Genomic DNA, 23,725 nt, shown 5'->3' on the forward strand with positions numbered 1-23,725 from the left:
GGTGACAGCTAGAGCTTGTATCTTGGTTTTAAGAAATACTAGACGTGAACTCCGGGAGTTGGTGATGGACAGGGAGGCCTCGCGTGCTGCGATTCATGGGGTCGCAAAGAGTCGGACATGACTGAGCGACTGAACTGAACTGAACTGAATTGACCTTAGAACTGTAGGCAAATTATGTGAACACTCTAAAATTTTGTTTATTCTTTTGTAAAATAAGGCAATATTATTGCCTATTTTATAGAATATTTGTGAAGATTTTATAGAATTTTTAAACTAAAATGCAAGTAGGGATATTAGCATGGTGTGTAGTACATACAAAAGGTTCAATAAAGGTGATTAACATCATTAATCATCCAATATCATTCAAAAACTGCAGATTGAAACCATAATGAGGATCAGCTCACACCTGTTAAAACTACTATTTTCAAAAAGACAAATAACAAATATTGGAAAGAATGTGAAGAAAATGGAACTCTTGTGCACTCCTGGTGGGAATATAAATTGATGCAGCCTCTGTCGAAAATGGGTTTCCCAGGGCTCTAGTGTTAAAACCTGCCTGCCAATGAAGGAGATGCAATAGATGTGGGTTCTAACCCTGGGTTGGGAAGATCCCCTAGAAAAGGGCATGGCAACCCACTCCAGTATTCTTGCTTGGAGAATACCATGGACAGAGGACAAAGGATGCGGTAGGCTACTGTCCATAGGGTTGCAAAGAGTCAGACACTACTGAAGTGACTTGGTAAGCACTCATGCTGTGGGGGAAAAAAAAAAGGAAATTCTTAAAAAAAAAAAGTACAAATAAAACTTCCATTTAAAAAAACTACAAATAAAACTGCCATTTAATCCAGCAATTTCACTTCTGAGTATTACCTAAAGAAAACAAAAACACTAATTTGAAAGATATATGCATCCCTCTGTCCATATCAACATTACTTACAATAGTCAGGATATGGAAGTAAAGTAAGTGTCCATTGATGGATGAATGGATAAAGAAGATATGAATATATGTACAGGCAATAGAATTTTACTCAGCCATAAAATGAATAAAATCTTGCTATTTTTAACAAGATGGGTGGACCTTGAGGGCATTATGCTAAATGAAATAAGTCAGAGAAAGACAAATATTGTATGATCTCACTTATATGTGGAATGTAAAAACACAAAAAAGCTCAGACAAAATGTAGAGAGCATATTGGTGGTTGCCAGAGGTGGGGGATGAGCAGAATGGGTGAAAGGGATTCAAAGGTACCAAAAAACACTTCTGATATAAAGTAAATAACTTATATGGATGTAAGGTATAGCTTAGTGTGCTGTGCATGTGCTCAGTCAGGTCCAACTCTTTGCAAGCCCAAGAACTACAGCCCACCAGGTGCTCTGCCTATGGAATCTTCCAGGCAAGAATACTGGAGTGGGTCGCTATTTCCTCTTCCAGGGGATCTTCCCAACACAGGGATCAAACTCACATCTCCCATGTCTCTTGTATTACTAAATGCACCACCTAGGAAGCCCATAGCATGGTGACCACAGCTAATAATACAGTGTCACATTCTTGAAAGTTGCTGGGGGTATCTCTCATCAAAAGAAAACAAAATTGTAACCACAGACAAATAAAAGTTTACTATTATCCTATTGTTGTATTCATAAATATTTTCATGACATTAACAATATCTGCATAATAACAGTAAAGAATCTGCCTGCAATGTAAGAGACAGAGGTTTGATCCCTGAGTCAGGAAGATCCCCTGGAGGAAGGCATGTCAGCCAGCTCCAGAATTCATGCCTGGAGAATACCATGGAGAGCTGAACCTGGCAGGCTACAGTCCATTGTGTCAAAAAGAGTCAGACACAAGTGAAGCCACAAATTACTCACCAAAAGAATTAATAATTTGGGCAGACATTTTAGCTTCAAAGAGATTCTCTATTGGAGTTGATATTTTGAATGTTTTCTGAAAGTCATTTTTCTTTGACGAAGCCAATGAATAGTGAATCATATTTTAATATGTTAAAACTGGATGCAAAAATGAACAAGAGAAATTAAGAAAAGTGCAAAAATAAAGCAAGATTAAAAGGTATGCTTTTGACCCCTTCAGCATATTTGCAACATAGGAATCATTGTGCCTCCTCGTACATATTTTATTTTATTTATTTATTTTTACTATAATTTATTTATTTTAATTGGAGGCTAATTACTTTACAATATTGTATTGGTTTTGCTATACATCCACATGAATCTGCCATGGGTGTACACGTGTTCCCCATTCTGAACCTCCCTCCCACCTCCCTCCCCATACCATCCCTCTGGGTCATCCCAGTGCACCAGCCCCAAGCATCCTGTATCATGCATCGAACCTGGACTGGTGATTCGTTTCACATATGATATTATACATGTTTCAATGCCATTCTCCCAAATCATTCCACCCTCTCCCTCACCCACAGAGTTCAAAAGACTGTTCTATACATCTGTGTCTCTTTTGCTGTCTTGCATACAGGGTTATCGTTACCATCTTTCTAAATTCCATATATATGCATTAGTATACTATATTGGTGTTTTTCTTTCTGGCTTACTTCATTCTGTATAATAGGTTCCAGTTTCATCCACCTCATTAGAACTGATTCAACTGTATTCTTGTTAATGGCTGAGTAATACTCCATTGTGTATATGTACCACAGCTTTCTTATCCATTCATCTGCTGATGGACATCTAGGTTGCTTCCATGTCCTGGCTATTCTAGTTTTTCTTTTCTAAAGTAAATAAGATTTGCCTTATATATTGAGGTCCTACTGTGTTGTGTACCTATATATTTACAATTGTCATATCTTCTTGGATTGATCCCTTGATCATTATGTAGTATCCTTTGTTGTATCTTGTAACAATCTTTATTTTAAAGTCTATTATACGTGTCTCTTTCCCTTCTGGTTTCCTCAGTGTGTATGCCCAGCAGTGGGATTGCTGGATCATAAGGCAGTTCTATTTCCAGTTTTTTAAGGAATCTCCACACTGTTCTCCATAGTGGCTGTACTAGTTTGCATTCCCACCAACAGTGTAAGAGGGTTCCCTTTTCTCCACACCCTCTCCAACATTTATTATTTGTAGACTTTTGGATCGCAGCCATTCTGACTGGTGTGAAATGGTACCTCATAGTGGTTTTGATTTGCATTTCTCTGATAATGAGTGATGTTGAGCATCTTTTCATGTGTTTGTTAGCCATCTGTATGTCTTCTTTGGAGAAATGTCTATTTAGATCTTTGGCCCATTTTTTGATTGGGTCATTTATTTTTCTGGAGTTGAGCTGTAGGAGTTGCTTGTATATTTTTGAGATTAGTTGTTTGTCGGTTGCTTCATTTGCTATTATTTCTCCCATTCTGAAGGCTGTCTTTTCACCTTGCTAATAGTTTCCTTTGATGTGCAGAAGCTTTTAAGGTTAATTAGGTCCCATTTGTTTATTTTTGCTTTTATTTCCAATATTCTGGGAGGTGGGTCATAGAGGATCCTGCTGTGATGTATGTCAGAGAGTGTTTTGCCTATGTTCTCCTCTAGGAGTTTTATAGTTTCTGGTCTTACGTTGAGATCTTTAATCCATTTTGAGTTTATTTTTGTATATGTTGTTAGAAAGTGTTCTAGTTTCATTCTTTTACAAGTGGTTGATGAATTTAGAAAGATGGTAACGATAACCCTGTATATGAGACAGCAAAAGAGACACTGATGTATAGAACAGTCTTATGGACTCTGTGGGAGAGGGAGAGGGTGGGAAGATTTGGGAGAATGGCATTGAAACATGTAAAATATCATGTATGAAACGAGATGCCAGTCCAGGTTCAATGCACGATACTGGATGCTTGGGGCTGGTGCACTGGGACGACCCAGAGGGATGGTATGGGGAGGGAGGAGGGAGGAGGGTTCAGGATGGGGAACACATGTATACCTGTGGTGGATTCATTTTGATATTGGCAAAACTAATACAATTATGTAAAGTTTAAAAATAAAATAAAATTAATTAAAAAAATAAAAAATAAAGTCTATTATATCTGATATATGTGTGATACAAATAAACTTATCTACAAAACAAAAACAGACCCAGATTCATAGAAACCAAATGTATGGTTACAAAAGGAGAAAGGGGGCAGAAGAATAAAGTAGTAGTTTGCGATTAATATATACATACTATATGTAAAATAGATACCAACAAGGACTTACTACACAGCATAAGAAACTACTTAATATTTTGTAATGACCTAAGGGTGAAAGGAATCTGAACAAGAATATATATATAATACATATATATTAATATATATAATACATATTGTGTGTGTGTGTGTGTGTATATGTGTGTGTGTGTATTTGCTACCCCATGGTCCATGCAGTCCATGGAATTCTTCAGGCCAGAATACTGGAGTGGTTGGCCTTTCCCTTCTTCAGGGGATCTTCCCAACCCAGGGATGGAACCCTGGTCTCCTGCATTGCAGGCGGATTCTTTTCCAGCTGAGCCACAAGAGAAGCCCAAGAATACTGGAGTGGGTAGCCTATCCCTTCTCCAGTGGATCTTCCCAACCCAGAAAAGAACTAGGGTCTTCTGCATTGCAGGTGGATTCTTTACTGAGTTATCAAGGAAGCCCATATATAATATATACATATATACATATATATATATATATATATATATATATATATATATGGAGAGAGAGAGAGACTTTTAATAAAATATCTCAGAATTTTAATAATTTTTAAGTATAATACACTTATTTTCAGGAACTATATTTACATATATTGAAAAGTTAGTTAACATAATGCATGCACACCTTCTAAAGTAGTAATATTCCACTCTGGTCTCTTGCACCAAGCCAATCACTGTAAACCATTCTTGCTTTTACTTTTCTTGGTGCCTGCATTCATCAGTCTCTGTTACTTACATTTTAATTCTTGCAAATGTCCTTGACCCACAGAAGGACAGATGAAACGTAGCTTGTTTTTTATGTCCTCCCCGTCATTTCTATCCACCCCACTCTAATATTTTAAGTGAGATTCTCATGATTCATTTTCTATTTATAGCTTTTTAACTTTACATATGTATAAAATCATCTATTTTTCATTTCATAAACACTAAGCATTAAGCATTAAGTTAGGGATTTTGCTACAAACTATGAGAATTCTTTATATCCCACTCTGGATTCCATCGTTTATTCCCCTTCAACTTCCCATGAGAATCTCAGACAGATTTTCCTGGCAGGTTGTTTGTCTTTCCCATATATATACATATATATATACATATATATGTATGTATATATATATATATATATATATATATATATATATTCTTGTGGAATGAAGTATACAACAGTGTTCTCAAATATTTGCACTTATTTTCTTTTACCATCCCCTTCCTTTCTATCCACTTGCATTCTCTTAACATTTTTTTTTCTACATTATACTCTTAACATTTTTAATTCACACTCTGATCTCACTTTCTCAGCAAAAATTCCCTCTTATAATATACTGATTCGTTCATGCTGAAAATTATGTTGCAGTTATTATCCACACAGATTTATGTATGATACTGTATTAACTTAATAGAGCCTGTTCTGTAAGTGTGAACTCCTTAACAGTGCTATTTCCTCAAGTTTTCTTGCATGCTCCATGGTGCATTCTGGATACCCAGTAAACATCCCCCAAAGTTGTTGGATTGTAATTAAAAAATGATGGCACTCAGGCATGTCATTTATGATTAGGCTGAATCTTTTTTGTAAAGGTGAGTCATTAGTGTCTATAAACAGGTAGTTTGATCTTAAAGAGGATGCAGAAATAGATGGCAGATTATTTTACTAGGTTGTCATAGAGCTCACTAACAGAGAGTTTATGATAAGAATAAAGTCTTCTCAGAAAGAATATTAAATATGCCTTTACGGCACTTGGAGGTTATAAAAAAAATAGAAAATGTGGATTATATTCTGCTCTAAAACTTTTAAACATAAAACTACATTCTCAAAAATCAGTCTTTGAAGGGCTATTTCCATCTGTTATTATATTAAAATATATTCTTTTCAAATCTAAATTCAAAATGGACCTTTTATAAAAGATGATTTAAAGTATTGAGAATATTATTTATAAATAGAGGAAACAGTAACAGATATTGTCTTGTATAATAATACATTTCTTTTCAAAATGTAGTTGTCTTCCAATGGCTTTCCCTTTTCCAAGTATTTTTTTTATTCATTATTGTTAATTCATCACTTATAAAACCCCCATGAAAGGTAGAACCCAGGGGGGGAAAAAAAGGCACTTTTTCGAAAATTTGCTCAAAAGAACACAATGTTTAAAAATATAATTTGTTAAAAAGAACTCATATTCATTATAAAGTATTGTAAGAAGTCTCTTTGGATTTAAAAACAGTGTTTTAAATTATATACTTTTCTTTTTCTGATTTTCTGTAGTTTACAGCTTAATTCCCAGACTAAGGATCGAAACTGGGTCTCTGGGCTCCCTGAAGTGGAAGTGTGGAGTCTTAACCACTGGACTTCTATGCTATGTTATGCTAAGTCGCTTCAGTCGTGTCCGACTCTCTCTGTGCGACCCCATAGATGGCAGCCCACCAGGCTCCGCCGTCCCTGGGATTCTCCAGGCAAGAATACTGGACTGGGTTGCTATTTCCTTCTCCACTGGACTTCTAGAGAGGTCCCTAAAACAGCATTTTAAACTATGGCATTTTTCTTATGACTGCAATGTGAATTTCTCCTATCTACAAATCCTGGAATAAACTAAAAAATTACTCTTAGTATCATATTCAAGCAACCTCGAATTTATCACTAAATGAAGTTACTACAAATCAATTCAAAGATGAGATTCAATAAAGCTTAATATGCCTAACAATCTGTGACCACAAACTTTTGTACAGAGGTACGGCTCAGCAGCACTTCTGAGACAAATGGAATTTTTCTATTCCTCAGTGTACAACCAGGTGATCATTAGCAACATGTGTCACTTGAAGACTTGAAATGTGGCTAGTCTAACTGAGAAAGTAAATTTCAGTTCTGTTTAACTAGCTACATGTGGCCAATAGGTAACGTATCTGACATTGTGCTGCTGCTGCTGCTGCTAAGTCACTTCAGTCGTGTCCGACTCTGTGGGACCCCATAGATGGCAGCCGACTAGGCTCCCCCTTCCCTGGGATTCTCCAGGCAAGAACACTGGAGTGGGTTGCCATTTCCTTCTCCAATGCAAGTAGTCTTAGAGAAAAAGGAGGACTTGAACACAGCAATAGTCAATTTCCTAGTAAGAAACTCATTGTACAGTCAACAGGATTTAACTGAAGAAAAAATAGTGGCAGTATATTGTATTTCTGTGGCATGTGTAAAGTAAAATGCATGACAAAATAGCTCAAAGAATGGGCAGGGATGATTGGGAATTGTTGTATGGCAACAATTATACTACTTTAGCTTCCCAAGTAGAATCCAGAAGGTGGAGGATCTTAATGGCATAGTTTACAGAAGCCACCCTGTAAACATCAGGCCACAAACAGAGAACAGTAGATTAGAGGAAAAGTCCCTAAGATTCCACCCTCTTTACCAGTCAGCTTCTGCTTTTGTCCTTTGATTAATTTCAGAAAAATGCATTCCCACCTCAGAAAAAATATGAAATCCCATAGTCACCATATCTTTTCAGGGTGAGCCCAATCACCCATCAGTCAATCCTACCTGGATTTTAGATTGTACAGAAGGCTGAGGTATATAGCTTTTTCCCATAATTTTTCACCATGATAAATGGTCAAAATTCCCTCTGGAGAAAGCTTGGGGAAGATTTACAGTGTATACTTATTGCCCTATTATATTTTTTTCCAAAATAACCAGACCTCCCTCCAAGTTAGTATATTGCATGTCTGTAAACTGACTCAGGTCTAGGGTGTGGTTAACGGGTCTGTGAAACCCCAGTGGTAATCTGATTCAAATGTGTACCCAGAACACACAGGTGCTTTATTTCATATTTTATTCAGAATCCTTGGTGAATACTCTCCTATTTATAACTTTGGCTCAATTCAATGTCACGATTTCTGTTCTTTCATATAGTATTCTTAGAATATTTCCCAACACTCTCCCTTAGCTCTTGACAAATGAAATTATCAAAGATATTGCAACAGTTTCTCCTTTTGGAAAGGACTGTGCATTTTCCCCCCTCTGGTTAATATTCAGATATAAATCTCATTATGAGACCAAAGGCAATGAGAGGTGATGAAGATAGATATTGAAAATTATCTGCATATTATTTTGAGGCAACCACCCAAATGGAGTCACTGAAACATTTCCTTGCAAGGAAGATTCATTCTCTGAACTGAAGGAACAGAGCTGCTTCCATCAACAACATTGCAGGAGGACTTTTAGATTCCAAATTTAAGCTTTGTCTTCTTTTGCCCAATGTCATGGCTCCATTCCTCCCAACAAATTTTATTTCCTTGGGTCTAAATGATTTGGCAAGTCATGCATTTCATGGTACAGCAACATTGTAACTGCAATCCTGCAGTTAGACGCTGACTGCCCTATGCTTCTACAAATAAGAGACTATTTAAGGCTGCTATTAAGATTTTCTGGGTAGCCACCTGTGACATAAATTAGGAGTTCAGTTTTGTTTTTTTTTTAAACAAATATTTATATTCTTCAGAATAGTCAGAAGGAATCATCCCATCCCATAATCTTTGCAATAACTTTTTTTTGCCAGAGCCATTAAGTGCCAAAGGCAATTGATAACTCAGCGATTTGCCCTCAATCAGTTGTTCATTATGTGGCATTCCAGTGAAAAGTTGATGTCACTTTGTCATATGTCATATGTCTCCTCATATATAGGAGAGCAAACCCAATGCAGAATCCTGCTCATAATACTATTGACAGTTAGGGTTGTGACAGAAAACAGGGCATGTTCAAAATAATTTTAATAAAAATAATTTAAAGAAGACAGAGCTTAGTGAACCAACAAGCGATGCTGAGGCAGGCAGTGGGTACTTGTGGTGGGAATCCTGAAGGTGACAGTCGAGAAAGCATAGTGCATCTGAAAAGACCTGGCCTGCACGGTGCTCAGCATGTGTTCTCACTGCAGATGAGAGCAACTAAGGTTAGAAATGCTATTGGTAGCTTAATAGGGATTGCACTGAATCTGTAAATTGCTTTGGGTAGTATGCTCATTTTCACTATATTGATTCTTCCAATCCATGAACATGGTATATTTCTCCATCTGTTAGTGTCCTCTTTGATTTCTTTCACCAGTGTTTTATAGTTTTCTATATATAGGTCTTTAGTTTATTTAGGTAGATATATTCCTAAGTATTTTATTCTTTTTTTGCAATGGTGAATGGAATTGTTTCCTTAATTTCTCTATTTTCTTATTATTAGTGTATAGAAATGCAAGGGGTTTCTGTGTGTTGATTTTATATCCTGCAACTTTACTGTATTCATTGAATCAGTTCCACTGAGGTGGATGAAACTAGAGCCTATTATACAGAGTGAAGTAAGCCAGAAAGAAAAACACCAATACAGTATACTAATGTATATATATTGAATTTAGAAAGATGGTAACAATAACCCTGTATATGAGACAGCAAAAGAGACACTGATGTATAGAACAGTCTTCTGGACTCGTGGGAGAGGGAGAGGGTGGGATGATTTGGGAGAATGGCATTGAAACATGTATAATATCATATATGAAACAAGTCAGCAGTCCAGGTTTGATGCACAATACTGGATGCTTGGGGCTGGTGCACTGGGATGACCCAGAGGGATGGTAAGGGGAGGGAGGAGGGAGGAGGGTTCAGGATGGGGAACAGGTGTATACCTCTGGCAGATTCATGTTGATATATGGCAAAATGAATACAATTTTGTAAAGTTAAAAAATAACATAAAATATATATATATATATATATATATATATATATAGAAAGAAATGCCATGACACCGAGAGGAAAGAGAGAGAAGAAAACGTACCTTGGCCTCACTGCTCTCCTCCTACCCTCCACTACCTCCTAGTGCCCTGCCCTTACCAATCCAGCCAAGGTCAGAGGACAAAGCAGTCCCACTGATGCAATCTATGGTGCATTTTAGGATGAAAAACAGAGAGGGGCAGGGCACAGAAGAGAGAACAGAGGTCAGCAAGAAACAATGCACAATTTTAAAGTGCCAATTAAAAGTACTTAGGCTATTTCAGAAAGACCAGTATGTTAACTTATCTCATGACTAAAGGTTTTGAAGTAAAACTTAGGGGAACAAACACAGTAAAAGGATTTTGTAGTTTAACTTATATGACATCCAAGAGCACCCTGTTATATTAAAAATGTTATGACTTGAAAACCACAATGGTATTCTTTGATAAATCTCTTCTTATTTATAAAATATCTGCATTTTGTATGCATTATCATGGTAAGCAAAAGTAACTGTAAAATGCAGAGCTTCAGTTTACCAAGAAATTACATCAATTATACAACTGCAAATAAATAATAATAAACATATGTATAATAATTATTTAATTTGAGTCCCTTTAATGAGTATATTACAGTATCTAATTATGATTTAATTTGGTTTTCCAGGTTATTTATTATATTGAACACTGTTTTATATACTTATCAATTGCATATTTTAATTGGTGTAACATCCTTTCTACTAACTTGACATTTTGCATCTAGTTGTTTGTCTTCCTATTATTGAAATATGAGAGACTTTTTTCATTTTTGAAAAGTACAGTATGTCTAAATAGACAAAGGTTCAGGTATTAATACAGATATGCTAATATAAATATAGATGTTTATAATTATTTATATTAAAATATGAAATTAAATTTAACTAGTATAATACATAATATGAATGAAAAACTAAGTTGTGCAATGGGATAAAAATATGTATATTATTATGCATTATTTATATAAAATATCTTATTACATTATATATATAACAAAATATATGCAAACTTTATATAATATTTTTTCCCACTCCATATATAGCTTACCTTTTTACTTCAAATAAACCCACATGGTGGGTTTATTTGAAAGAAATTTATCAACTGTTTTTCTTTTATATTCAAGGCTTTCTCCAAGCAAAAAATAATTTCCTAGCACAATATTTCAAATTTGTCTCCTATGCTTCCTTTTAGAGAAGCATAAATTTGATTTAGCCCTTACATTTTGATCTTTGTTTAATTTGCATGAAATATTGTCTAAAGTGTGAGTTAAAGATCAATATGCCTTTATTTCCGAATGTGCATATAGATATTATGACATCGTTTGTTAAAAAGATATATAATTATTTGCTGAATTTACCTGACATGTTGTAGAAAAATCAATCCTCCATGGATGTATCGGTATATTTGATAGAATATTGATATCCTAAATATATATATATATATAATATATCCATTTATTTAAATCTTTATTTTATCTCAGCAATGTTATATAGTTTTCATAGTATAGTTCTTGCAAACACTTTAACTTATTCCTAAGTAATCTTGTTTTCAGATGCTGTTGTAAATGGTATTTGAAAATTACATTTTATCATTTTTTGTGGTCAGTCTATACAAATACAATTGGTTTTTGGTATGTGGACTGTCAATTCTGTAATTTGTCTTAATTCACTTAGTTCTAACTGCTTTTTGTGAGATTCCTAAGGCTTGTCTGCTTGATCCTGTTTTCTGAATACAAAGACAATATTGACTATGAATTATGAGAATAATCATCTTGTCTTGTTTCTGATCACAGAGAGAAAAGCTCTCAGTTTGCTTGTATGATTGTTTATCATTATGTAATGTGTTTGCCTATTCAGAAATATTCTTTATCAACGTGAGGGAGTAGCTTCCCTTTTCTTCCTCGTATTCTAAAATTTTATCAACAGGTATTGATTTTTATTAAATCCTTTTTCTGTATTGAGTCAATCATTATTATTTGTTTAGTTTTTACTATGGAGCTATGTATTGTTATTATTTACTTGTTAAACTAACAGGCTTTCCTGGAAAAAGCCTCATTTGCTCATAATGTATCACCATTTTAAAATATTGTGCTTGACAGGGAACTCTACTTAATGAACTGTGGTGACCCGAATGGGGAAGAAGTCCATAATGGAGGGGATATATGTGTATGTGTATGTATAACTGATTCATTTTGTTGTACAGTAGAAACTAATGCAACATTGTAAAGCAACTACACTCCAATAGAAATTAATTTAAAAATAAAAATAAAATTTTGCCCTTGAGATTTCTCCTCTGGCTCATGGACTGTATTTAAATATGCAAGTTGATTTCTAATTATTTGGAGATTTTCTAGATTTCCTTACTACTGATTTCTAATTTTATTTCATGGTGATCAGAAAACATATATTTGATTATTCTCCTCTTTCATCAAGTATTTTTGTTGCCCAGGGTCTGTCATTATTTTTATGAATGTTCTATGCACACTTGAAGAGTTTCTTTTCTGCAGTTCTTAAGTAGAGCTGGCTAGCAGTGTTGCTCTAGAATATCTTTTTTCCTCTTCTACCATCAGTTACAGAAAGAGGAGCATTGAAATCACAGACTATACTTGTCAATTTGTCTACTTCTCCAGAAGTTCTAGCAATTTTTGCCTTATTTAAAATCTGTTAGAAGTGTTTTTTTTTTTTTTGTATCTTCCTATGGAATTAATCATTTTAACATAATAAAATGTCTTTATTACTAATCATAGTGCTCTCCTTGAATTCTCATTTGTATGTGTTTCTTTACATTGTAGTTTGTTTTTTTGAGAACATAAGGCTTGGTTTCTATTTATATAGTCTGACAATCTCTATCTTTTAATTGGAATGTTCAATTGTATTTAAAATATGTACAAATACTTTCAGATTATAGTTTCTCCTCCTGCTGTATGTTTTATTGTCTCATCTGCTTTTGCTCTCCCCCGCTCCCTATTCTCTTTTGCCTCATTTTGTTGTTCTTCAGTCACTATATTGTTTCTGACTCTGCAACCCCAAGGATTAGTGCACACCAGGCTTACCTGTCCTTCACTATTTCTGGAGTTTGCTCAAACTCATGTCCATTCAGTCAGTGATGACATCCAACCATCTCATCCTCTGCCACCCCTTTCTCCTCCTTCCCTCAGTCTTTCCCCTCTTTCCCTCAGTCTTTCCCAGCATTGGAGTCTTTTCTGATGAGTTGGCTCTTCGTATCAGGTGGTCAAAGTATTGGAGCTTCAGCTTCAGCATTAGTCCTTCCAATGAACATTTTAGGATTGATTTCCTTTAGGACTGACTGGTTTGATTTCCTTGCTGTCAAAGGGACTCTCAAGAATCTTCTCCAGCATCACAATTCTTCAACACTCAGCTTTCTTTATGGTCCAACTCTCACATTCCTACATGACTACTTGAAAAACCATTGCTTTGTTACCAGGCAAAGTGATCTCTCTGCTTTTTAATATGCTGTCTAGGTTTGTCATAGCTTTTCTTTTGAAGAGCAAAAGTCTTATAATTTTGTGGCTACAATCACTGTCCACAGGATTTTGTAGCCCAAGAAAATAATATGTCACTATTTGTCACTCATCTATTTGTCATGAAATGATGGGACCAAATGCCAAGGTCTTAGTTTTTTGAGTGCTGAGTTTTAAGCCAGCTTTTTCACTCTCCTCTTTCACTGTCATGAAGAGGCGCTTTAGTTCCTCTTCACATTCCATCATTAGAGTGGTATCATCTTCATATCTGAGGTTGTTGATATTTCTCCTGTCAAACTTTATTCCATCTAATCATTTATACAGCCTGGCATTTCACATGATGTACTCTGCATAGAAGTTAAATAAGCAGGGCGACAATATACACCCTTGGCGTACTCCTTTTGCAATTTTGAACCAGTCCATTGTTTCATGTCTGGTTCTAACTATTGCTTCTTGAACCACATATAGGTTTCTCAGGAGACAGGTAAGGTGGTCTGGTATTCCTATCTAAGAATTTTCCACAGTTTGTTGTGATGCACAAAGTCAAAGGCTTCAGTATAGTTAATGAAGCAGAAATAGAGGTTATTTTCCCCTTGCTTTTTCTATGATCTAGCATATGTTGGCAATTTAGTCTCTGGTTTCTCTGCCTTTTCTAAATCCAGCTTGTCCATCTGGAAGTTCTCAGTTCACACACTGTTGAAGCCTAGCTTGAAGAATTTTGAGCATTACCTTGTTAGCATGTGGAATGAATATAGTTGTACAGTACTACATACATTTTTTTTGGCATTGCCTTTCTTTGAGATTGGAATGAAAACTGACATTTTTCTATCCTGTGTCCACAGCTGAGTTTTCCAAATTTGTTGGCATAGTGAGTGCAACTCTTTAACAGCATCATCTTTTTAGGGTTTTAAATAGCTCAGTTGGAATTCAATCACTTCCACCAGTTTTGTTCATAGTAATTCTTCCTAAGGCCCACTTGACTTCACTCTCCAGGATGTCTGACTTTAGGTGAGTGACCACACCATTGTGGTTATCTGGGTCATTATCACCTTTTTTTGTATAGTTTTTCTGTGTATTCTTGCCACCTCTTCTTAATCTCTTCTGGTTCTGTTAGGTCCTTTCCATTTCTATTGTTTACTGTGCCCATATTTGCATGAAATTTTCCTTTGGTATCTCCAATCTTCTTGAAGAGACCCCTAGTCTTTCCATTCCATTGTTTTCTTCTATGTTTTTGCATTGTTCACCTAAAAAGGCTTTCTTATCTCTCCTTGCTTTTCTCTGGAACTCTTCATTCAGTTGGGTATATCTTTCCCCTTCTCCCTTGTCTTTAATTTCTCCTTTCTCAGCTATTTGTAAGGCCTCCTCAGACAACCACTTTGTTTTCTTTCATTTATTTTTCCTTGGGATGATTTTGTTCACTGCCTCCTATATACTATTACAAAGCTCCATCCATAGTTCAAGAATTCTCTCTACCAGATCTAATCCCGTGAATCCATTTGTCACATCTACTTTATAATCATAAGGGATTTGATTTAGGTCAGATGTGAATGGCCTAGTGGTTTTCCTTACTTTCTTAAATTTGAACCTGAATTTTGCAATAAGGAGCTTCTGATCCGAGCCATAGTCAGCTAAAGGGTTTTTTTTTTTTTTTCTTCTGCTGACTATATAGGATTTCTCTATCTTTGGTTACAAAGAATGTAATCAATCTGATTTGGGTTTTAATCATCTGATGATGTCCATGTGTAAAGTCATCTCATGTGTTGTTGGAAGAGGGTGTTTGTTATAACCAGTGTGTTCTCTTGACAAAATGCTATAAGCCTTTGCCCTGCTTCATTTTGTATTGCAAGGGCCAAACTTCCCTGTTACTTATTGCCTTACTTAGGATTTAGTGTTTGGGGCTTCCCACCTGGCGCTAGTGGTAAAGAAACTGCCTGCCAATTCAGGAGACATAAGAGATTTGGGTTTGATTTCTGGGTCTGGAAGACCCATGCAGGAAGGCATGGCAACCCACTCCAGTATTCTTAGACATGACTGAAGCTACTTAGAATGCACACATACTTTAGAATTTAATATTGTCTCTATCTTTGGCTTATGATCCATGTTACCTTATTCTACTTTTATAATGATTTTCATGGTTTAGGTATTCTTCCCTAACCATTGTCATCTACCTTCATACTATTATATATATATTCCCTATATTATACTGTTTCACAAAAGTAAGACCCTTACCTTGATACACTTCCTCATTTCTCTTCAGAGCTTTTGTCCTATTGTTGTTTCTATTGATAAGAAACTCTACAATGCAGTTTTAAATAATCAATTTTAAACAAAAAGATTAATGAGACAGTATTTTTTATAATTACTTACATGTATACTACTTCTGGCTCTCACCATGCCTTTGTGTTGATACAATTTTGCATATGGTGTTACTTTTCTTCTGCCTGAGAAAATTCCTTAACAGTTTTTGCAATATAGGACTGCTAGCATAAGTTTCCTCAGTTAGTATTTGTGTGAAAACTATTTTCCCTTTATTTTTGAAGGATATTTTCACTGGTATTTAATTTGAGTTGACAAGTTTTGTTTTGTTTTGTTTTCCTTCCAGATGAGCTAAAGAGAAGTTGCTGTGATTCTTACGTGATTCCTATATTTCTTGCCTTATATTAAACAGGTATTTTTCTCTCCAATGTTATTTAAGATTTTCTTTTAGTTAAAAGTTTTCATAAATTTCAATTTGGTATACTTGAATATGATTTTCTTTAGATTTCTTCAGTTTGGTATTTGATAAGCTTCTTGTATCTATTAATCTAATTAACATAAATTTTAGAAAAAAATTATTATGTTTTTCAATATTAATTTCTGCCCCATTTTCTCTCTCTCTCTTCCTTCATACCCTTCATTTGCATGAATGTTAAACTGTTTGATTTTTCTCCCATATTTTACTCTTCTTATATTATTCACAGTCTTTTTTTCTTTCTGTGAAAAATTTAGATTTTTTTTGTTGCTATGTCTTCAAGTTTACTATTTTTTAATGCAGTGTCTAATTTTGTTTTCAATCTATTTAGTAAAACTTCATTTCAGATATTATATTACTTAAAGTTATAGGTTTCATTTGGCTTTTAAAAAATATTTTTCATCTCCTTCCTGCATTTGTTTCCCTCTGAGCCAATTTATAATAGCTATTATAATGACTGTTTGCTAACTCCATCACTTCTATATTTTTTTAGATTTCCTATATCAATGACATTAATCTTGACTATTAATAATATTTTGCTGCATCTTTTTATGTCTAATTATGTTTTATTCAGTGCCAGATATTCCATTGTTGAGAAACTAAATGTTGCTATCTTCCTTTACCTGTGGCAGATTCATTTTGATATTTGGCAAAACTAATACAATTATGTAAAGTTTAAAAATAAAATAAAATTAAAAAATAAAATAAATAAAAAAAAAAAAAGTGAACTACTTTTGTTTTAACCTGCAGATCATTTGCTTGAGGTTTAGTTTGTTTTATAAAGGCTGGCTTTTACACTTTGTTTGTGAATGTCTATAGTTGAATTTACTCTCATATATACTTGTCTGCTGATCTCTGCTGAGTATCCCATTATTCGACAAAGTCTCTCCTCTCTCACTTGCTGGATCTTGAACTCCATATCTCCTCTGGGATTTGCTTGGCTTCTGTTACTCAGGTACTCCTCTTTAATTCCTTCTTTGCAGAGTGTAATCTCATGAACATGCATGCTAGTGTATCACTCAAGGGGAAGCTTATACAGATTTCTGGAGCTCTTTCCCTGAGGTCCTTTCCAGTTCTTCACAAATTTTAGCCATCTTCATTTCCCTGCATCTCAATCTGTATCTCCTCAATTAAGATAGGCAACCAGGTTCTGGTTTTGTTCTTTGTACCAGAATCCAGAATTTGCCTCAAAGCAGAAAACCAGAAAATCATAGGAACCTTCTCATTGTTTTCTTTTTTTAAAAATCACTGGTCTGTGCTACTTGGTTGACCACTGCCTGGAAACATGTGTGTAATATGTTTCCCCAGTTTTATATTTCTTTACAATTGTATATAGTTATATACAGTGGGTAAAGGGATCCCAGAGCAAACGAGGAAGAAATCTTCCCACCATTACTTTCACCTCATTTCGCTTCTTCCTCCTATCTATCTTGCCTCTTATATGCCTGAACTCTGTGATTTCCATTCTGTTCCTAGGTGTTTGTAACTTAACTTTTTGAGTGCCTAGAATGCGTCATGATCTGTCTTATGCTTCACACATATTGTATAATCTAACCACATGCTTTGTAACTCTTTATGTAGTACCCTCAAGTGAAGTTATTAAATGTTTTTCTAGCATTCAACATATATAGATTCCATGTAACAGCAAATGGTTGTCTTTATTTGTAAGTGATTTTAGTAATAAAATATATGGTAGTTTCTTCTTTAAAACAAAAAGTAGATTATTGAACAATATGATTCCAGATGCATTGAACTCTGTTTTAAATGGAAACTTTATGTGGTAATTTTAATATGAACTAAATGGTCATTACTTTCTGTCATATCTTATTCATATGCTGATTGTAGCTACTTTTAGAAAAAATGACCCTTGTGCAATTGCAGACTTGTGTGTAACAGATGAAAAGCCACCAGTTAATATTAAAGTTCTAAATAGTAATCTATATTTTTACTGCTTAATTATATTGATGCAGTTTTATTTAATAAAATAAAGCATCAATCAATGCTCTCTATTAACAAGCTGTTTTAAAGGTGTTTCATGTCAGGCAGTAAACATTTTCTTAGATAGCTATTCTTCTATGAATGAAATTATATCAAATTTAAAATTATGTATAATTCATAATAGAATTATAGTTCGGATTGCATTTGATTTTCAAACAAATTATAAATATTTCTCCATTGTGTGTCTGGGAATAAGTACTTCTTAATATTCTACTCAAGTGTTCTTTCTTCCTCAGTTTTCTCCAGAGGGACTGAAGATAATTATTAAATTCTATCCAATTCAGTAATCATATCAGTAAATATAGTTTAGATAAAGTTGTTCAGTATTGCTGTGTGTTTGCAGAGCTCTTGTGGGAGTAAATGAAATTCATTTTCTAAAATTCAGGTACTAGTTTTGATTATCTGACATCCAGAGTGACTACCATCTGTGAAAATTTTCAGGAAATAATGTCTTGCCAACCACTTATATTTTCAGTTCAATGATTTATAATCTGGCATAAAAGTAGGTATCTGCCAGCAATGCAGGGGACCCTGGTTCGATTCCTGGGTTGGGAAGATTCCCTGGAGAAGGGAATGGCTACCCACTCCAGTATTCTGGCCTGGAGAATTCCATGGACCCATATAGGCCATGAGTTCGCAAAGAGTTGGAGACAACTGAGCGACTTTCGCATAAAAATAGGTTAGATCCTCTATGTTTCATCATTTATTCTACCTTTTAAAAATTGATTTTCTAGATTTTTTATCTATTTAGAACGCTTTTGGGTCTGCATTCTTGAGGAAATGATGTAGCAGAATCGGAGCTTGTGCTGTATATATTTGTTTTGCCCACTACAATGAAAGCAAAGACGTTATGACAGAATGCATTGAGCTGGGTGTTGTTGTTACTAAAGTTCTAAGAATACCCATTAACAGGCTTTGTGATGTGCACTGTGAGGAAGGCATAATCAGGGCACCTTAATGAACCTGCACCACCAATACCATAGTTGCTCTGCAGTTCATCAGTCAGTCTCTCTAATAACAAGCTGTTTTAAAGGTGTTTCGAGTCAGGCAGTGTTACAGTTAATCTTTAGTCTGTCATTGAATATATGTGGGAATCTGGCAAATCATACACCTCTCAGAACCTTAGTTCCCTTCTCTGTTGGTGGCGGTTTAGTTGCTAAGTCGTGTCTGACTCTTGGAAACCCATGGACTGTAGCCTGCCAGGCTCCTCTGTCCATGGGATTTTCCAGGCAAGAATACTGGAGTGGGTTGCCATTTCCTGCTCCAGGAGATCTTCCTGAGCCAGGAATAGAACCTGGGTCTCCTGCATTGCAGGCAGATTCTTTACTGACTGAGCTATGAGAGAAGCCCCCCTTCTCTGATGATTGGAGACAATTATTCTGCCCAGAAAACTTATGGTGAGAGCCAAGTTAGGTAACTTACATATGTAAGAGAGCCTGATACATTAATCACCAGATAATAGATGGCTTAACAAATAGTAATTACTGTTGTCATGTTTGCTATTTTCTGCAGTATAGTAATCCAAATTTATAAGAAGCAAACCGAGCTGCTGCAACTCTCTGATCATAGAGTTACATTGTGTGAGCCACCATTTGGGTACAAGATATATACCATTTTCTTACAATTCTTAGTTTTTGAAAAAAACTAAGTGCTATTCAATTTAGCATGCATATTTATATTTAATCAACAAATGGAAATAATCCTCTTTGCATATAAAATACTAGCTTTTACTGTGTGTTTGAATACTCCTTTTTAAGTAGAGTTTGAAGGAACATACAAAATATTTTTTTAATATATTTAGTCTTCATTATTCTTTTTAGTATATTTTTGTAGTTAAAACATTTATTAAATAAACTTTATAAAATATGAGTGGTTAACACTTACTTAAATGTCTTCTCAGCAACAGGCCACATGCCAAGAAGTCGACATGCATTATTACACCAGAACTCCTGGTATAATAATTAATGCTATTTAAGAATCTTACTGTCTTTGAAAGTTAAAATATCTAGATGATTATTAATATTATTAAAAATAAAGAAAACATTTGAATTATTATTATACTGTTCTAATTTATCAGATTTTGGAGATCGAACTGTGGATGGAGAGAGCATCCCATAAAATGATATAATATCCATCTGATAAAGCTTTTGATTTATTCTTCTTAAAAAGTAGTACAGAATACTTTTAAATAATCAATAGTCCATTTTCCAATATTGTATAGTATTTCATACATTTTACACCCATTAATCTTTATTGAATGTCTTTTTTTTTTTTTTTTTCAAGATTATCCTTATAATTTTTTTTTTTTTTTGTTCCAGAGCTCGAAATACAGCTCAAGTTTCTTTTTTTTTTTTTTTTTTTATTCTTCCAATTTTATTTTATTTTAAACTTTACATAATTGTATTAGTTTTGCCAAATATCAAAATGAATCCGCCACAGGTATACATGTGTTCCCCATCCCGAACCCTCCTCCCTCCTCCTCCCCATACCATCCCTCTGGGCCGTCCCAGTGCACCAGCCCCAAGCATCCAGCATCATGCATCGAACCTGAACTGGCAACTCGTTTCCTACATGATATTTTACATGTTTCATTGCCATTCTCCCACATCTTCCCACCCTCTCCCTCTCCCACAGAGTCCATAAGACTGTTCTATACATCAGTGTCTCTTTTGCTGTCTCGTACACAGGTTATTGTTACCATCTTTCTAAATTCATATATATGCGTTAGTATACTGTATTTATGTTTTTCCTTCTGGCTTACTTCACTCTGTATAATAGGCTCCAGTTTCATCCACCTCATTAGAACTGATTCAAATGTATTCTTTTTAATGGCTGAGTAATACTCCATTGTGTATATGTACCATAGCTTTCTTATCCATTCATCTGCTGATGGACATCTAGGTTGCTTCCACGTCTTGGCTATTATAAACAGTGCTGCGATGAACATTGGGGTACACGTGTCTCTTTCCTTCTGGTTTCCTCAGTGTGTATGCCCAGCAGTGGGATTGCTGGATCATAAGGCAGTTCTATTTCCAGTTTTTTAAGGAATCTCCACACTGTTCTCCATAGTGGCTGTACTAGTTTGCATTCCCACCAACAGTGTAAGAGGGTTCCCTTTTCTCCACACCCTCTCCAGCATTGATTATTTGTAGACTTTTTGATCGCAGCCATTCTGACTGGTGTGAAATGGTACCTCATAGTGGTTTTGATTTGCATTTCTCTGATAATGAGTGATGTTGAGCATCTTTTCATGTGTTTGTTAGCCATCTATATGTCTTTTTTGGAGAAATGTCTATTTAGTTCTTTGGCCCATTTTTTGATTGGGTCGTTTATTTTTCTGGAGTTGAGCTGTAGGAGTTGCTTGTATATTTTTGAGATTAGTTGTTTGTCGGTTGCTTCATTTGCTATTATTTTCTCCCATTCTGAAGGCTGTCTTTTCACCTTGCTAATAGTTTCCTTTGATGTGCAGAAGCTTTTACGGTTAATTAGGTCCCATTTGTTTATTTTTGCTTTTATTTCCAATATTCTGGGAGGTGGGTCATAGAGGATCCTGCTGTGATGTATGTCGGAGAGTGTTTTGCCTATGTTCTCCTCTAGGAGTTTTATAGTTTCTGGTCTTACGTTTAGATCTTTAATCCATTTTGAGTTTATTTTTGTGTATGGTGTTAGAAAGTGGTCCAGTTTCATTCTTTTACAAGTGGTTGACCAGATTTCACAGCACCACTTGTTAAAGAGATTGTCTTTAATCCATTGGATATTCTTGCCTCCTTTGTCGAAGATAAGGTGTCCATATGTGCGTGGATTTATCTCTGGGCTTTCTATTTTATTCCATTGATCAATATTTCTGTCTTTGTGCCAGTACCATACTGTCTTGATAACTGTGGCTTTGTAGTAGAGCCTGAAGTCAGGTAAGTTGATTCCTCCAGTTCCATTCTTCTTTCTCAAGATCGCTTTGGCTATTCGAGGTTTTTTGTATTTCCATACAAATTGTGAAATTATTTGTTCTAGCTCTGTGAAGAATACTGTTGGTAGCTTGATAGGGATTGCGTTGAATCTATAAATTGCTTTGGGTAGTATACTCATTTTCACTATATTGATTCTTCCAATCCATGAACATGGTATATTTCTCCATCTATTAGTGTCCTCTTTGATTTCTTTCACCAGTGTTTTATAGTTTTCTATATATAGGTCTTTAGTTTCTTTAGGTAGATATATTCCTAAGTATTTTATTCTTTCCGTTGCAATGGTGAATGGAATTGTTTCCTTAATTTCTCTTTCTGTTTTCTCATTATTAGTGTATAGGAATGCAAGGGATTTCTGTGTGTTGATTTTATATCCTGCAACTTTGCTGTAGTCATTGATTATTTCTAGTAATTTTCTGGTGGAGTCTTTAGGGTTTTCTATGTAGAGGATCATGTCATCTGCAAATAGTGAGAGTTTTACTTCTTCTTTTCCAATTTGGATTCCTTTATTTCTTTTTCTGCTCTGATTGCTGTGGCCAGAACTTCCAAAACTATGTTGAATAGTAATGGTGAAAGTGGGCACCCTTGTCTTGTTCCTGACTTAAGAGGAAATGCTTTCAATTTTTCACCATTGAGGATAATGTTTGCAGTGGGTTTGTCATATATAGCTTTTATTATGTTGAGGTATGTTCCTTCTATTCCTGCTTTCTGGAGAGTTTTTATCATAAATGGATGTTGAATTTTGTCAAAGGCTTTCTCTGCATCTATTCAGATAATCATATGGTTTTTATTTTTCAATTTGTTAATGTGGTGTATTACATTGATTGATTTGCGGATATTGAAGAATCCTTGCATCCCTGGGATAAAGCCCACTTGATCATGGTGTATGATCTTTTTAATGTGTTGTTGGATTCTGATTGCTAGAATTTTGTTAAGGATTTTTGCATCTATGTTCAGCAGTGATATTGGCCTGTAGTTTTCTTTTTTTGTGGGATCTTTGTCAGGTTTTGGTATTAGGGTGATGGTGGCCTCATAGAATGAGTTTGGAAGTTTACCTTCCTCAGCAATTTTCTGGAAGAGTTTGAGCAGGATAGGTGTTAGCTCTTCTCTAAATTTTTGGTAGAATTCAGCTGTGAAGCCGTCTGGACCGGGGCTTTTGTTTGCTGGAAGATTTTTGATTACAGTTTCAATTTCCATGCTTGTGATGGGTCTGTTAAGATTTTCTATTTCTTCCTGGTCCAGTTTTGGAAAGTTGTACTTTTCTAAGAATTTGTCCATTTCTTCCACGTTGTCCATTTTATTGGCATATAATTGTTGATAGTAGTCTCTTATGATCCTTTGTATTTCTGTGTTGTCTGTTGTGATCTCTCCATTTTCGTTTCTAATTTTGTTGATTTGATTTTTCTCCCTTTGTTTCTTGATGAGTCTGGCTAATGGTTTGTCAATTTTATTTATCCTTTCAAAGAACCAGCTTTTGGTTTTGTTGATTTTTGCTATGGTCTCTTTTGTTTCTTTTGCATTTATTTCTGCTCTAATTTTTAAGATTTCTTTCCTTCTTATTGAATGTCTTTTAATCATAAATTTTTTACAGTAATAACTTTTAAAAATCTTTAGTATTTCAAAGTTAAC

General features: G+C 34.9%; 1 long non-coding RNA gene across 1 annotated transcript in view; it reads left to right on the forward strand.

Moving 5' to 3' along the window:
* The window catches only part of LOC133249195 (uncharacterized), a 918,569-nt gene that overhangs the window by 490,026 nt on the left and 404,818 nt on the right, over nucleotides 1-23,725 (forward strand). Inside the window, exon 3 of the long non-coding RNA XR_009736866.1 lies at nucleotides 16,008-16,073. This is a non-coding gene — a long non-coding RNA (uncharacterized LOC133249195). The remainder of the gene's footprint in view (nucleotides 1-16,007; nucleotides 16,074-23,725) is intronic.

Source organism: Bos javanicus, chromosome 6 (assembly GCF_032452875.1).
Source record: "Bos javanicus breed banteng chromosome 6, ARS-OSU_banteng_1.0, whole genome shotgun sequence".
Classification (NCBI taxonomy): domain Eukaryota; kingdom Metazoa; phylum Chordata; class Mammalia; order Artiodactyla; family Bovidae; genus Bos; species Bos javanicus.